Genomic DNA, 15,786 nt, shown 5'->3' with positions numbered 1-15,786 from the left:
TTGGTTTTCTTTCTGTCACCTCTCACCATCCACCAGATAAAAATACCACTGAAATATTAAGCTCCTGAAGGTTGAGGCTTTGTCCAGCCCAGACCCTTGCTCAGCCCGAAGACTTGCTGGAGGGTAATGCTTAGTAAATATTTGTGGTGTCATTGTTATTTCAAGGGCAACCCAGGAAGAGCCAGATCACCACCCGCCCCTGCCAGAGCCTAAATGAGGAAGCTGCAGAGGCAAACACCAGAGTGACTGGAGAGCTCCCGTGGTGATAGCCTACGAGGCAGGAGCCTGTGCAAATGGCCCTCCTCTGGCTAAAGCAGTCAATAGGAAAGTAAGCAAACCAGGGTGACGCCAGCTTGGTGAGGGACTGGCGGGTACACCTCTTGTATTTCTACCCTGTTGGCTCCTGCTGCCTCTAAGCTGTTGCCCAGCAGATGGATTTGTGGACTTAGGATCTCGGGAGTCCCAGAGAGCAAGCTGGTGTCTGGCAGGTGCTGGAGGCATACTTGGATCCCTCTCACCTATCCCAAAGCTCCAGAGATAAAAAACTACATGAGGCCAAAGCTGAGCAGGATTTTGGAGAACATTCGTGTCTTTGCTTGATTCAAGAATCACCTACAAAAATTTTGTAGTAGGCAAAGCGGAGTAGTGATGAATTAGACAAAGTTAGTCCTTGACCTCGTGGAGTTTGCAGTCTGGTGGGAGAGACCTTGTGGAGTTTGCAGTCTGGTGGGAGAGAAAGAGAGAAATAAACAAAGCATAACATCAAGATAGTTCTGATGCTTGCTAATTAAGGGAGAGAAAGGGAGGGACACCTAGGAAACATCTAATCTCTCTATATATAGCTTCAGGGAGGGCTTCCTGGAAGAAATGGTACTCAAGGTAAAGCCAGTCTTACTGAAGCCAAAAGAGGGGAAGGAACACACCTACATCTGGTTCTGTGTATATATAGCCCCTTGTCCTCGGCCTTGCCTTCTTTTTTTTAATCAGATTATGACAAATTTTCTTATCATTACTGTATAGCAAATGACCCAAAACTTCAAGGCATCAAACAACAACCATCTTGTTAGATCTCGTGATTTCATGGGTCAAGAATTTGAGTGGGGCTCAGCTGGATGGTTTTTTGGCTCTGTGTGGTATCAGGGGATGTCACTTGGTGTTAATGAGTTGGAGAACAGACTGGTCTAGAGAGCCCCAGGCTCTAGTCTGTGACTGGTGATTTAGCAGGGATGAATAGAAGGCTGAGTTCATCTGGGGTTGCTTATTGAAGGGGATGAACAGGACTGCATGCAATCAGCAATGCTCAGGACATCTCATCATGGCAGTCTCAGGGAGTCAGGTTTCACGCATAGTGGCTCAGAGCTCCCAAAGACAGTGTAGCAAGATCCAGAGAGTGAGGCTTCCAAGTTCTTAAGACTTGAGCCTGAAATCTGGCACAGCATCTCTCCCACTGTATTCTATCTGTAAACAGTTACAGAGCTTTCCCAGAATCAATGAGAGGAAACAGAGATTCCATCTCTCCATGGGAGAAACATAAAAGAATTTGGAGACAATGTTTTAAAACAACAAGACTCACAAGAAATTGCAAATTAGTACAGAGAGTTCCTTGTACTCTTCACCCAGCTTCCCCCAGTGATAATATCTTACACAACCACTGTAGATTGTCAAGAACAGGAAATTGTCTGCAGTGCTTATTAATTCAGGTACAGACTTTATTCAGATTTCACCAGTTCTCACATATATTCCTGTGTGTGTGTGCAGAATTCCAGAAAATCACATGTATGCACTTGAATAACCAACATCATAGTCAAAACATGGAACTGTTGCATATCTACAAAGAGCTTCCCTCATGTGGACAACTTTAATCCATTGCAAATTCCAACTTTGAAATCAGCTGAGCTACCTTTCAGCATGAAGCCCAACTCTGCTTTTTTTTTTTTTTTTTTTTTTTTTTTGTCTTTTTGCTATTTATTGAGCCTCTCCCACGGCATATGGAGGTTCCCAGGCTAGAGGTTGAATCGGAGCTGTAGCCGCCGGCCTACACCAGAGCCACAGCAACGCGGGATCCAAGCCGCGTCTGTGACCTACACCACAGCTCATGGCAACGCCGGATCATTAACCCACTGAGCAAGGGCAGGGACCAAACCCGCAACCTCATGGTTCCTAGTCGGATTCGTTAACCCCTGCACCATGACGGGAACTCCCCAACTCTGCTTTTTAAAAGCTAAGTGACTCCATCACTAGTCCTCAGTGTCTTTATCTGTAAAATGAGTGAACAATTCTAAATCAAAGGTTTGTGGTATGGACTTGATGAGAAAAACAATAGAAAATCATAAAGCCTAAGTCACAGATTTGACATCAAATGCCAATTTTGTTCTTCCCCACTTTTTTGAGTCTGGTGGAATAAGCTTCAGCTCATTTCAGTTCAGTTTTGTCAGTAAAATTGGAATAAAATGGCACCACAGGTTGAACAATGGGAGATGATGTGTGTAAAGCCCTCAACCCATTGCCTGGCGGAGCAACTCTCTCATGTTCTCTGTCTGCCATTCTTCTGTATCTTTCAACTTGTTTATAATTCTGGCATCTTGAAGACTTTGTATATTTACATACCAGGTTTTGTGATAAATTGGTTTGGATTGGTTGTGTAAAACTCTATATTGATTATTAGCAGGGCATTGTCTAAAGTAATCCATTTTTAAAATAATTCTAAGTCAAACCATCCTTCCCCCATTTGAATAATTATTAACCATGCAAAGTAACAGTCCCCCAAAAGTTCATAACCTGGCTAGAGAAAATCCAGTGTGACAAATTCGACCATCCAATTTCTGTATATCTTTAATGAAGATGCTCTATTTGGATCTGGGTTCTGAATATCCAAATCTCTTACTCCTTGCCATGTCACTTAAGGGAATATGAAAATGGAAAACAAAAGCAATTTCCCTCCTAAGGCAAAAGAATTATGATTCTTTCTCTTGATGCTAGTATCTTCTCATGCTTGAGAATTTCTTTTCGGTTCTCTGACATTTTCCTTCTCCTCTCAGGTAGTTTTCAGCCTGAATTCATTTCTGATAGAGGACCATTGGATTTGGAATCAAAGCAGAATTTCACCGAGGTCACAAACAATGAGTCTTGGTCTGAAAAGTCTCAAGGCTGCCCTCCTTCTCTCTCCCACAGTCTGCCCCCTCTCTCTCTTACACAACCACAGCCTCGCTACACTCCATGTGTGTGTTCCTGGCAGTGTGCAGACTTAGAAACATGGCACTTGTATGGCTTTACTTAGGGAGGATGTAAACTGAAACAGCCCCATTGCATGACTTAAAAAAAAAAAAAAAAAAAAAAAAGCAGCTTCTGGAAGTCTGCAATGTACCCAGGCGACATTGGACAGAAATTAAATTATGACCATTTTGAAGGAAACATGAAACATGAGCATTCTTTTGTTCATCTCCCCTTTGAGGCAGCATTGCTCCTCAGCTGGGTGAAACCTCTGGCCCCTTTCCGAGAACATCACAAACTTCTCTTTGTACTTATTTGCTGCAGAAAACCACACAGGTGTCTGTTTTCCCTCAGCCTGGAAACAGCAACAAGTGACAGTGAGAAACCCCATGTGCACCCCCAATCCGACCCCCAGTGTCAGTAGCTGAGGACACACTTGCTCACATTCAGAGCCACCTCTATTTAATTTTTAAAAAGGAAACAACCGTTTTTATGCTCTCTCTCAGGACTTCTGGAGAGATGCGTCAATGCGGTAAGATCTCTAAAAGAGTGCATCTCATATGTTGACACACACACAGATCCCCTGGAGATCTTATTAAAATGCAGATTCTGACTCGCAATTCTGCATTTCTTTTTGTGTGTGTGTGCTAGTTTATTAAGATGACATTGCAGCTGTCAGTCCAGGAACCACACTGAGCAGCAGGATTCTAGAGCAGGTCAATGATGAAACATTGGGAGAAAACTTTGAGGTTCCTTACAGATGGTTTCTCATTAGAACTATTAGCTCCTGAATGTCAAGAATATTGGGGGTAAAGCTTTAGAATCCATTGTGCCAGTTTTTAGGCTCAGACTGCCTCAGAGTGAGCTACTAGTTTGCAAATCAGACTATAGTCTTCTGAGTTCTGAGAAAGAGGCAAAGCCAGCCAGAAAGCCAAAGGCTATGTTTTTTATGTACTATTTCTTGTATGGCTACCACAAACTTATTAGCTTAAAACAACACAGTTCTATTTTCTTACAGTTCTGGAAGTCAAAAGTCTGAAACTGGGTTGCTAGGGACAAAAAGGGTGTCAGAAGTGCTGCATTTCTTCTGAAGGGCCTAAGGGAAAATCTACTCTTTTGTCCTTTCCAGCTTCTTGAAGCCACCAGAATTCCTTAGTCTGTGGCCCCTTTCTCTGTCTTCAAAGCCAAGAGTGTTGTGGTTAAAGAGCGAGATCTTCAAATCTGCTGTTGTCATCACAGCTCCTTCTCCAACTCAGACACTCTTGCTACCCTCTTACCATCTCCCCACATCAAAATAACCACATGTATGATGGTCCCTTTGCCATGTAAGGTGACATGGTCACATGCTTTAGGGATTAGGATGTGGACATGTTTGGGGAGCCATTATTCTCCCTAATACACCTTATATCCATTCATTAATCTAGATGGAATAATCTCACTCTGGACAGAACTAAGGAGCAGATAGGCTCTCTAGGAGGTAGTCTTAAGACTGATTTCAGGGATGCTGAGAAATATCTTTCTCCAAAGCTAGAAACTCCTTCATAAACCAATTTCTTTATTTAAAAAAAAAATTATTTATTTATTTATTTATCTATTTTAATTTATTCTGGCCACACCCACAGCACATGGAAGTTCCCAGGCCAGAGATCAAATCCAAGCCACAGCTATAACCTACGCCACAACTACGGCAACATCAGATCCTTAACCCACTGTACCACAGTGGGAACTCTTAGATTAACTTCTTTGGTTGAAGTTTGCTGTGGATTATACTTTCCAAAGATGACCATGACAACATTGTCCATCCCATATGCTCTTATCCAATGTCACCTTGCCACCCTCCTATCCATAAGTGGGTGTCTCTGCTTCCCCTCTTCATCTTGAATCTTTGGGCTATGACTGGTTTTGACTGATAGAGTCCAACAGAGTGTGGTAGATATGACACTTTGTCATTTCAGAGGTTAAGTCTTAAGAAGAAATACAGCTTCCATCTCGTCCAATGAAACACTCATGCTAGAAACTTGAAACATCATGTAAAAATCCCAAGACTGCCATCCTGTGTGGAAGCCTAGGCCACATGAAGAGTCCACATATAGGTACTGAGTGAACACACTTCTAAATAAGCCCAGATATTCCCAGCCATTAAAATCTTCCAGCTAAGACCTCAGATCTGGAGCATAAAAAAGTTATCTACACCATCCCCTGTCCAAATCCTTACCCACAGAATCTGTAACATAATAAAATGGTTGATTTATACCACTAAGTTTTGGGATGCTTTGTTACCCAGCAATGATAACTGGAACAAAGTACATCTCATTAGAATACAAAGCATGCTAGTATGAGAAATACATTGCACAGTCAGAATTCATTTACACCATTCTGTACCCATTCATTAACACACATGTGCACTAATGCTTTATTCATGTATTTATTAAAAAGTATGTTGAGTTCTCACTATGTGCTAAGAACTGGAACTGTGGAGGTAGAAAAGACTATTCTCCAGGCATTTGTTTTGGCAGTGAGAATGCATTCATTTATTTAATAGATGTTTACCTAGTGGCAGGGAAGTGCAGAGGATTATTCTAGACCAGAGGTCAGCAAACCACAGCCCACAAACTAAATCCAACCCTCTACCTGTTTTATCTGAACATATCCCTACCTGTTTATTTGCATATTATCTATGGAGGAGATAGGTCCTAGCTACAAGTCACTATTCTGGCCAGCTTTGCAGAGAAACTGAACTTAGAAGGAAGAGTAGGAATTTCATCAAAAGAGGCTTTCAGGAAACTCTCATGAATCTTAGGAAGGTTGAATCACCTTAAGAGCATTTGGTGCAGCAAGTGAGGTTGTGTGGCACGATGCAAGGTCAAGACCTTGAACCCAAGACATAGGACAGAGATGCATTTTAAAGAGGAGAGGGCATCCATAGAACACAGTTCCCCTATGGGATTACGGAGTCTCCCGGGTTCCATATAGCAGTTGGAATAAACTTGGTGATAGGTTCGTGCAAGATTAAGCTGGAAAAGCACAAAGCAGATATGCCTGGAACTACTTCAGCCTCAAAGGGAAGAGGACTGGCTTGGAGTTGAAGCCCCAGCTCTATCACTGACTGAGCTGAATGACTTTGTGTCTGTTACTCAACCTCTCTGTGCCTCAGTTTCATCATCCCTAAAGTACGATTCGTATCGGTGCCTACCTCATAGGACTGTGAGAGGGTTGAATGAGACATTTATCAATATAAATGCTTAGGTCAATAACTGCCTCTCACAAATTCTCAGCATAGATTGGCAGCTACTATTATTAACTGTGCATAGCAAGTTCCTGATGCACCAATGTCATATCTACCATGCTCTCTCTCTCTGCTTGCTGCTTGCTAAGCTGAATGCATCCTACATGCTAGTCTGTATTTCTCTGAGGCCACCCTGAGCCCTGGCAGCTAACGCCAGAATTAAAAATGAGAAAATGATCCCCCCACCCTCCCCGAGACAGCTCACCTAGCAAATCTCGACAGAGCCAGAGCTCTAGGAACTAAAGGAGTAAAAATATACACTAACGCTTAGGACTAACTTGTTTTCCAAGAAAAAACCAGCAGCAGCTCCAAAATAGAGATGTTGACCCACAGTCCCAAAGACCAGATAGAAAGTATCAATAAAAAGGACTTGTTTTCTTTCACTGTACTGATAACCATTCCCTACTTGGGTTGTAAAACCCCCAGAGGCTCACCTATGTCAGAATAAGGATAATTCTGCTCCCCATACATACAGGACCTTCCAGGCAAGCATCTTATCCCTGAGGTTTTTCTTAAGTCCTAACACCACAGAGATTTGAGACCAGCATTCAAAATCCCTGGCCTGCCATGGAGGTGAATCAGGATATATTCAACCAGGTTTATCAAGTGCTTCATATATTCTAGTGACAATGCCAGGACCTGGGGAAGCTTAGATCCCTTTAGCACATTTCTAGGAGAAAAATAATAAACAGTCTGGAAATGACAGCTTCCAATAGAGGTAAACCCAGGGAGCACAAAAGACAGGTATGAAACCCAGGTGTGGTGATAGGCATTCCCCCAAAAGACTCCTTTCTGAGAAGTTTTGATCTCTCTAAGTCAAGGTTATGTCACACTCTCAATCACCAGGCTGTCCCCAAGTTAACTGAAGCCTGAAGACCTCAAGTTATAAACTAGATCAGGAGTCAGCAATGACAGCCCACAGAGCATACTGGGTTGCCACCTACTTTTATAAAGTTGCATTCGTCCATAGCCATAGTCATTAGTTTAGGTGTTGTCTATGACTATTTTTGTGCTAGCACAGCTGTGTGTGTGTGTGTGTGTGTGTGTGTGTGTGTGTATTTGAGAACAAGTTACCTGTGGGTATAAAATGATAAGGATGATGGCATGAGCACCTCACGTACATAACAAGTGTGCATTGAGGATGCGCTGGATGAACACGTGATAAAGTTGCTTTCCCTTCTCAGCCTCAGTCTGCTCCCTTCATTTGGTGCCACTGCCTCAGAATTTGACTTAGGAAATTGCTGGATCATATGGTAACTCTATTATTTACTTTTTGAGGCCTCTCCTTACTGTTTTCCATAGTGGCTTCACCAATTTACATTCAAGTTAATAGTGTACAAGGGTTCCCTTTTCTCCATCTCCTCACATGTTATCTTCTTCTTCTTTCTTGGATAATAGCCATCCTAACAGGTGATATCTCTTGGTGCATTTCCCTGATGATTAGTGATGTTGAGTACCTTGGCATATACCTGTTGGCCATTTATATGTCTTCTTTGGAGACATGCATATTCAGTTCCTTTGCCCATTTTAAAAATTATTTGTTTTATTGCTATTGAGTTGTAGGAGTTTCTTATATAGTCTGGCTATTCACCACTTTACCAGATATATGGTTTGCAAATATTTTCTTTCATTGCATAGGCTGCCTTTAATTTTTTTTTATTGTTTCCTTTGCCATGTGAGAAGCTTTTTAGTTTGATGTAATCCAATTTTTTCCTATTTTTCCTTTTGTTGGCCTGTGCTTTTGGCATGCGATTCAAAAATGCATTGTCAAGACCACCATTAAGAAGCTGTTTCCTTATGTTTTCTTCTAGGAGTCTCCTAGTTTCTAGCAATTCCACTCCTGGGGGTGTACCTAACAGAAATGAATGTGCCACGAGATAGGGAAAAGGATATTCACAGTGACACTAGTCATAATAATCCCAAACCTAAATGCCTATCAGGAGGAGAATCAATCAATAAAGCATGATATCGTCCCACAATGGAGTAATACTCAATAAGAACAGGTTCACAAACAGCAGAAATGAAGCTCACAGTTATGAGTAAAAGAAACCATCTCCAAGAGAATGCTTTCCTTTATACAAAGTCCACAAACCAGCAAACTCACCTTTGATATTAAAAGTCAACATAGGGGTCATTTGGGAGGTAAGGGTCCATTATGGTGTTGGGAAGGGCACAGAAGGGAGACATCTTGGGGGGGGGCTGTTCTATTTCTTGGCCTGGGTGTGGTTGGCTGAGTGTTTACCTTGTGATTTCATTGAGCTGTAAAGTTTTGTGGATCTTTTTTTCTCTATAGATACCATATAATTCATAAAAAGGTTTTTAAAAAAATCAAAGCGGCCCCATCACTGCCACCATCTGACTTGACGGCAACGCCCTTCTTGCAGCCAAAGCTGAGAGCCCTGTTTGCCTTCACCCTGGGAGGGTAAGTGCTCTGAAGCCCCATCCCCAGACCTCCCTCTTTGAGCCCAGCCACTCTGATACCTCCGGTTGGCCTCAGGCCAGCTTCCTCTCCTCCTGGGGTCCTTTGTGCTTCTCAGGTGGAAGTGCTTTCCCAGCATGCTCCCACCCCTCAGCCAGAGGCCTGGGGGGTCTGGGTTTTGTTTCCTCAGTGACACCCTTCCCTGTGGGCTGCTTCAAATGAATCCTGTGGAAGACAGAGAAATGAGAGCGTATTAAAAATGTCAGCGACAGATCCTGAGATACACAGCTGGGTAAATAGAGCCAGTGGAGATGTTTTTATTAGTGGCTTTATAGTTATAGTCACTTAAGTTATGGATTTAAGGTTGGGGGCAGGGGGCAAGGGCAGAAACCTAAGGGTCTTCCATCCATTCCCAGACCTGCTCAGACCAAAGCATCTGCTGTCCTCAGGTCTGAAGGGGGTGGGGGCTCCCTCAGTTTGCGGGGGGAGCTCTCATCATTTTAGAAAATGTAACCCTTTGCATTATCCTTTAACAAAGAATTTCCCCTCCCAGTGGTGGAAGCTGAAGTTTCCTTTGCGCTTGGATTTCTCTATGAAGTTCTACTCCCTATCCCTACCTCTGGAAGAATTGATATCAGATTGTTTCTCTGGCAAAACATGGTTGGTTTTCAAATGGGAAATAGGAAAGGGGGTATAGAGGATGAAACCTCTCTGATCAAGTGTCATGGTCAATGTCCTCACATGAACCAGAAATGAGTGTCACCTCTATAACCAAAAAGTCCAGAGTGATCATGAAGTCATCATGTAAGTCAGAAAGACTAGAGTTCATATTCAAGTTTAACAACTTGCTAGCTACACCACCTTGGGGAAATCATTTAAGCTTCTGTCCCTTCATCTCTAAAATGCAAATAAAATGTACCTACTTCATAGCATTGTTGTGAGGATTAAATGAATACATATCTGTAAAGCACTAACCTGGTACCAGGCAGGATAAATGTTAGATACTATCAATGTTATAATATATCTTCACAATAAAACCATCATCTTAAAGAAATATCGACACTCCCATGTACATTGCAGCATTATTCACAATATCTGTGGAAATAACCTAAGTGTCCATTACCAGATGAGCGAATCGAGAAAATTATATATACGTATATATAGAATATACATAGTATATATACAGAATGGGATATTATTGTCTTAAAAAAAGAAGGAACTCTTATCATTTGTAACAACATGGATGAAGCTAGAAGGCATTATGCTAGCAAAATAAGCCAGACAAAGACAAATACTGTTATGGTATCACTTATATTTGGAATCTTAAAAAAAAAAGTCAAAGTAGAAACACAAAGTAGAAAAGTATTTGCCAGCAGCTGGGGGTTTTGGGGGAAATAGGGAGATGCTGGCAAAAAGGTACAAACAATCAGTTATAAGATGAATAAAATCTGAGGATCTAATTTATAAAATGGTGATTACAGTTGATGACACCATATTATATAATCAAATTTGCTAAGGGAGTCGAACTTAAATGTCCTCACAATTTAAAAAAGAGGGGGGATTGAAATATGAGAGGTGATAGATGTGCTAATTAACTCAATGAGGGGAATCCTTTCACAATGTACATCAAATCATCACATTTTATACTTTAACTATCTTAAAATTTTATTAGTCAGTTATACTTCAACAAAGCTTTAAAATAATATATCGTCTTAGAAGACATAATATTTGAGTGTTGCCTTGAAGGAATATAATGATACTAATAGTTCAGGGCATTCTAATTATTATCACTGCATATCAATCTACCTCCAAACATAAAAGCATAAAACAACAATCACCACAACGTGCTCATGTATTCTGGGAGTCAAGAATCTGAACAGGACACAGAGGAGATGGCTGACTCTGCTTCACTATGTCTAGAGTCAACTGGGAAGCTCGAACAGTTGGAACTAGAGAATCAGCTTCTAAGCGTCAAGTATCCTGGCGAGGAGACTGGGTTCAGACAAGACTGTTATCTGAAGTGGTTTCCAGAGGTTTTTCCAATATAACAGCCTCAAGGTGGTTAGACTTCCTTCCCAGTGGCTAGGGTTCCACTGAAGAGGGCACAAGGACCTAGCCTGGGAAGTCACATAATGTCACTTTTGATTCTATTGGCCAAAGCAATCACAAGCCCACCTAGATTTATTGGAAGGGTCTTAGACCCCATTTCCCCATGGGAAGAATATCAAAATGTTTGTGATTCCCACTCCCATGGAGTTTACTCTGTGCCAGGTCCCGAGCTAAGTTCTTACTACCCATGGTCTCATCTGATCTTCACAACTGGCCGATGAAGAAACATTATCATCCTCATGTTTGTAATATGTAGATAAGGAAACTGAGGTGTCAAGAAGTGGTTTCTGGCTCAAGGGCAAACAGCTAGTTATTTGTACTCATATCTGTCTGAGCCATGTTATTTGATTTGAGAGTCAATGTTCTCATTAACTCCATAAATATTGAATCCCCCCATAAATAAACAGATAGGATGATGATAGATAGACAGGTAGATAAACAGACAGATCCAGATAGATGTGAACCCTAGGTTGAAAAAAGTTGAAGCCCATATTCCTAAGGGATTACAAGACCCCTATAAGCCTTAATCTACATTAGCTCTCTGAGAAAAAGAGAATTCCTGGGAACCTAAAAGAACACAAATACTGCTGAGAGAGCCACCTAAAAACACTGACAAAAGCCTTCTAGGTGGTGTCTACAAGATGCTGAACATCTGGCTACTTCCAAATATTTGGATGATGGACTACCACATTTTGTCCAACTTTTCTTCCATTTGTTTGATAAACACAGCTGGCTTGGAAATTAGAAGTGGAATATAAATATGGGGAGAGCCCTTAGAGATTTTCTCCTCCAAATCCCCTCTTTATACAAATGAAGGGAAATATATACCCATAGAAAGCAAGGGGCTTGGGCAAAGTTGACCACAAAGTGGCTTTGGCATCTTTATTTCGACATGACTTGAATAGAATTCATCCTGACTTAACTAAGATGTATCTTAGGATCCAAGAATCTAACTCCAGGAAAAATCTTAAGCAGATCCTCATAGTGCTGGTTTTGGTGGAGAAGAATTGGAAATAACCTAGGTGTCCATCTCTAGGGGAATGATACAGAAAATGTGGGGAGTGTGCACTATACAAACCTATAAAGTATACCACGTTTTTAATGTATTCATATAGCAACAAGGAGAGTAACAAAACAAGGTTGGTAGCTTACTGAGTTTTATGTAAAAAAAAAAAAAGTGGATGCAAAAACTACTGCATGTTTCTAAAGGAAAATTTATTTAAAGAAGTATTTTAGACATATGAAAGTGAATACCTTTCAAAACGAGGTTGGTAGCTTACTGAGTTTTATGTTAAAAAAAAGTGGATGCAAAAACTACTGCATGTTTCTAAAGGAAAATTTATTTAAAGAAGTATTTTAGACATTTGAAAGTGAATACCTTTAGATGCCTTTAGTGGGAAAAGGAGACAAAAGTGGGGATTGGAATGAAGAGTGAAAATACAGTGCAATGCAATACAATGCAATGAAGTGAGAGGGGTGTTTTGCATATACTAAGTTGATATATATGTTATCAAAGAAGGACCATAATTACCTCTACTCCACAGATGAGGTAAAAAGAAAGCCCTATGTTTCATCTCACTGACATCATGGGAAATACCAAGAATTCTTTGGCTGCACACAACACTTCAGCTCTTGGCCAAAGGTCCACTGAACAAGGTTGAAGGGTGAAAGAAGCATGTCCTTTAAAAATCCTGTTTTCATCAGCAATAATGGGATTAAGCCACACGTGAAATATGGCCCCAGTTTCACCTTTCAGGACTCCAGGAACCTAGTTTCCCTTCCCATGTCTTGGGGATTTACATCTCAGCGGGCAATCACTGTGGTCAGCTAGGGAGATCACCTTTCGGAAATGACGAATGAATTTCCGTCTTCCCAAGGTGGAAGTCTTTCTTCAGCCATCCAACATGCTTTCTGGATTGTCCCATTCACCACCAATATCACGGAGGGGAAAAAGTCCTTTCCATTTCTAGAAGTATTTATACTTTGTAAAGTACTCTCAAAATTATCACATAAGAAGTCAATGGGGAATTATTACCCCTGTAGAAAGAAAGTTTAAAAAGGAGGGGGGAAACTTTCAGTGATGTACATCTATGTGACCTTTGAATTCTATTCTACAGCTTTTTAATGCATTATTTCTCATGTAATAGTTATACTACTACTTTTAGTAATAGTACTAACTTCATTGATTGATTTATGACTATGTGCCAAGTACTTTACATAAAGTGAAGGAGGTCACTGCCTCCTTCTATTTTTAACCATTTTGCAAACAAGGAAATTGAGGTCCAGAGAGACCATGTAACTTAACTTAGGTGAGGTAACACAGCTAATACATGGCAGGGCTGATGTTTGAATCTTGCTGATCAGTTGCAAAGTCTTCACCTGTAACCACCATACTTAGCTACTGAAGTCAATAAATCAAATTTGTCTTGTACTATGTTCTTGAGATACAGGCATCCCATTAATTTATGCATGCATTCACTAAGGATGCACTGTGCATCTATTATGTCTCAGATACTATGCTCAGTCCTTTAGTGTGGGGGGGGGGGATACAAACATGAGTGGTTGGGGGAATAATCAGAGTTTCCACTTCTAGGTTCAACACTTCTTAAGCCTGGGTTCACCCAGAAAACAGGCTGAGATGTATATGTTGTACTTTGATGGCCAAGTGTGGTCCTGGGGAACAACCAAGGGATGGATGGATGAAATGAGGAAAGCAAGAGAGCCAACATAAGAATGGTCCATTGAGTGGACCACTGTGAGGCTGCAGGAGTATCTGAGAAACCACATGAAATGGGGCTCAGGCTCGTCTGTCTATGAGGAGGAAGAAGAAGACTTCATCTCATTTTTGCATTCTCCATTGACCAAAGGACTGCCCAAACAAGCATTCAGTTCCTGCCATTTCATGGAGGATGAATTTGGTGATGAGTTGGTTCTCCAAAGTGTGCCATACTGTGACATCTGAAGAAAAGACCTGGGGCCAGAAGTGAGAGGTACACAAGGTGGGCCTGAGGTAAAGCCCTGTGCATTGCACCTGCGTGAAATACAGTCAGACCTTGCATAGAAAAGACACCAGGTGATGCCTGTATTAAAGATAGGAGAAGCAAGGGGATTGGAAATATGCATCAGAAGTATCCACATCAGCTATTTACCAACCTAGTTCAGGGGCCAAATATTAAATGATGACAATAATTAGAAAAATAACTGTGTTATTATGAACATGGTACCTGTCGCAAAGGATAAATATATTGCAGGCTCTCTCTGTATACACATTCTACAAAGTGTTCTCATGCATGCAGACCACTCACTGATTTTCATCATGATCATATGAACCAAGAATACAGAGGGTATTTTTCATTTACAGATGAGGAACTGAAGCAGAATGGTGATATTGGTTGCTATGGTTACCCAGACAAAGAGTGATGGCTGGGATTCAAACTCAGATCTCCAACCCAAGGGCTATCCGTGAAAACCTTGAATTTTTGCCCTATCCTATTTCAGGAAAAGACAGCTGGGTGTGGGGAAGAACAGCTGCCACCAGCCTCGTAAAAATGCGTTTCTTGCCCCCCACTGCTGCAGAAAGAAGGGAACGAATCCTTTGGTTCTAACTGGAAATAAAGAAAAATTAGCTAAACCATTGTGGGACAAGGAAGGAATATTTTTCCAATTTTATCCAGAAATAGATTTAACCCATTTATATATTCATTACCAGTTACTGTATATTTGACTCTGAGTGAGTTACTTTTCTCTATACCTCAGTTTTCTTATCTGTAAAATGACACTAATAATAGTACCTAAATGATTGCCCTAGAGATTAAAAAATCAGCACCAAACACAGTAAGCAATTTAAAATATTAGCTATGGCTATTACCATCCCTATACTACTTTTGCCACCTATCACTAGAGTGTTATGTTCCCTCTACTGTTATGTTTCCAGGCTATATGAATAACTCACTCACATCATGCCATTTTCCTTCTCAAAATCTAGTGACTGTATTCAAGTGCATCCAAAATAGGATCTTTTCTCCCTTTTCACTCATTTGCCCAACATTTATGCCATTCTCAGGACACATACCGCAATTTCCTGCTTCCAGGCTTCAGCTGATGCTCTTGTTTTCACATGGACCACTCTCTTCTCCCCATTCATTCATCCATCCATTCAATGACACTCAAAGCAATTCCTGAGGCCTGTGGCCCAGCCATGGAGATATAACACTTAACAAGATAGGTGCCTTCCCTAAGCACTCTCTCATTTAGGGCAGGCAAATAGGGTATATCTTGAAAACCAATTCCATCAGCTGATTAGGTTGCCAGTATCCCTGTATTGAAGTGGATTCTAGGGATCTAGGGCCCCCTTCAGGATCAGCTAAAGTCTTCTCTGGTGGATTCTGGATGTCCACCATTGGCAGAGGAAATGAATTTGGAACATTTATTTGCCACTCCTCCCCAAGGGGAAAGTTGACATACACATAGCATTCTTCTCCAATTTTAACTCCTCTGTCAAAATGGACCACTTTCATCTATTCCCATCCCCAATCAGACATGTATTGTCTCTCCATTTGGATACCACTAGCACTTTTCCCCATCAGAACTCCTATTTTAGCTTTATGTACTTGATGTGTAACAGTGAGATCCTTGAGGACAATGGCCACTTATTATTCATCCTTGTTTTTCTACCCAGTGCCTTGTGTGTGATTAAGAATTACCTTCAGAGACAGAAAAGCATGGTTTTCTGGTTTTCTTTGTTGTGAAGTTTGTGGGCATT

The 15,786-nt window shown here is 41.2% G+C and overlaps 1 long non-coding RNA gene across 3 annotated transcripts in view; it reads right to left on the bottom strand.

Annotated features, from left to right (window-relative positions):
• LOC106505934 overlaps nt 1-15,786 on the bottom strand; it is a 624,744-nt gene that overhangs the window by 190,485 nt on the left and 418,473 nt on the right. For all 3 annotated transcript variants that reach the window (XR_002338784.1, XR_002338785.1, XR_002338786.1), the window contains exon 4: nt 8,978-9,140. This is a non-coding gene — a long non-coding RNA (uncharacterized LOC106505934). The remainder of the gene's footprint in view (nt 1-8,977; nt 9,141-15,786) is intronic.

Source organism: Sus scrofa, chromosome 14, assembly GCF_000003025.6.
Source record: "Sus scrofa isolate TJ Tabasco breed Duroc chromosome 14, Sscrofa11.1, whole genome shotgun sequence".
Classification (NCBI taxonomy): Eukaryota; Metazoa; Chordata; class Mammalia; order Artiodactyla; family Suidae; genus Sus; species Sus scrofa.
The sequence above is the reverse complement of the archived record's forward strand: the minus strand, read 5'-3'. Positions and strand labels throughout refer to the sequence as shown.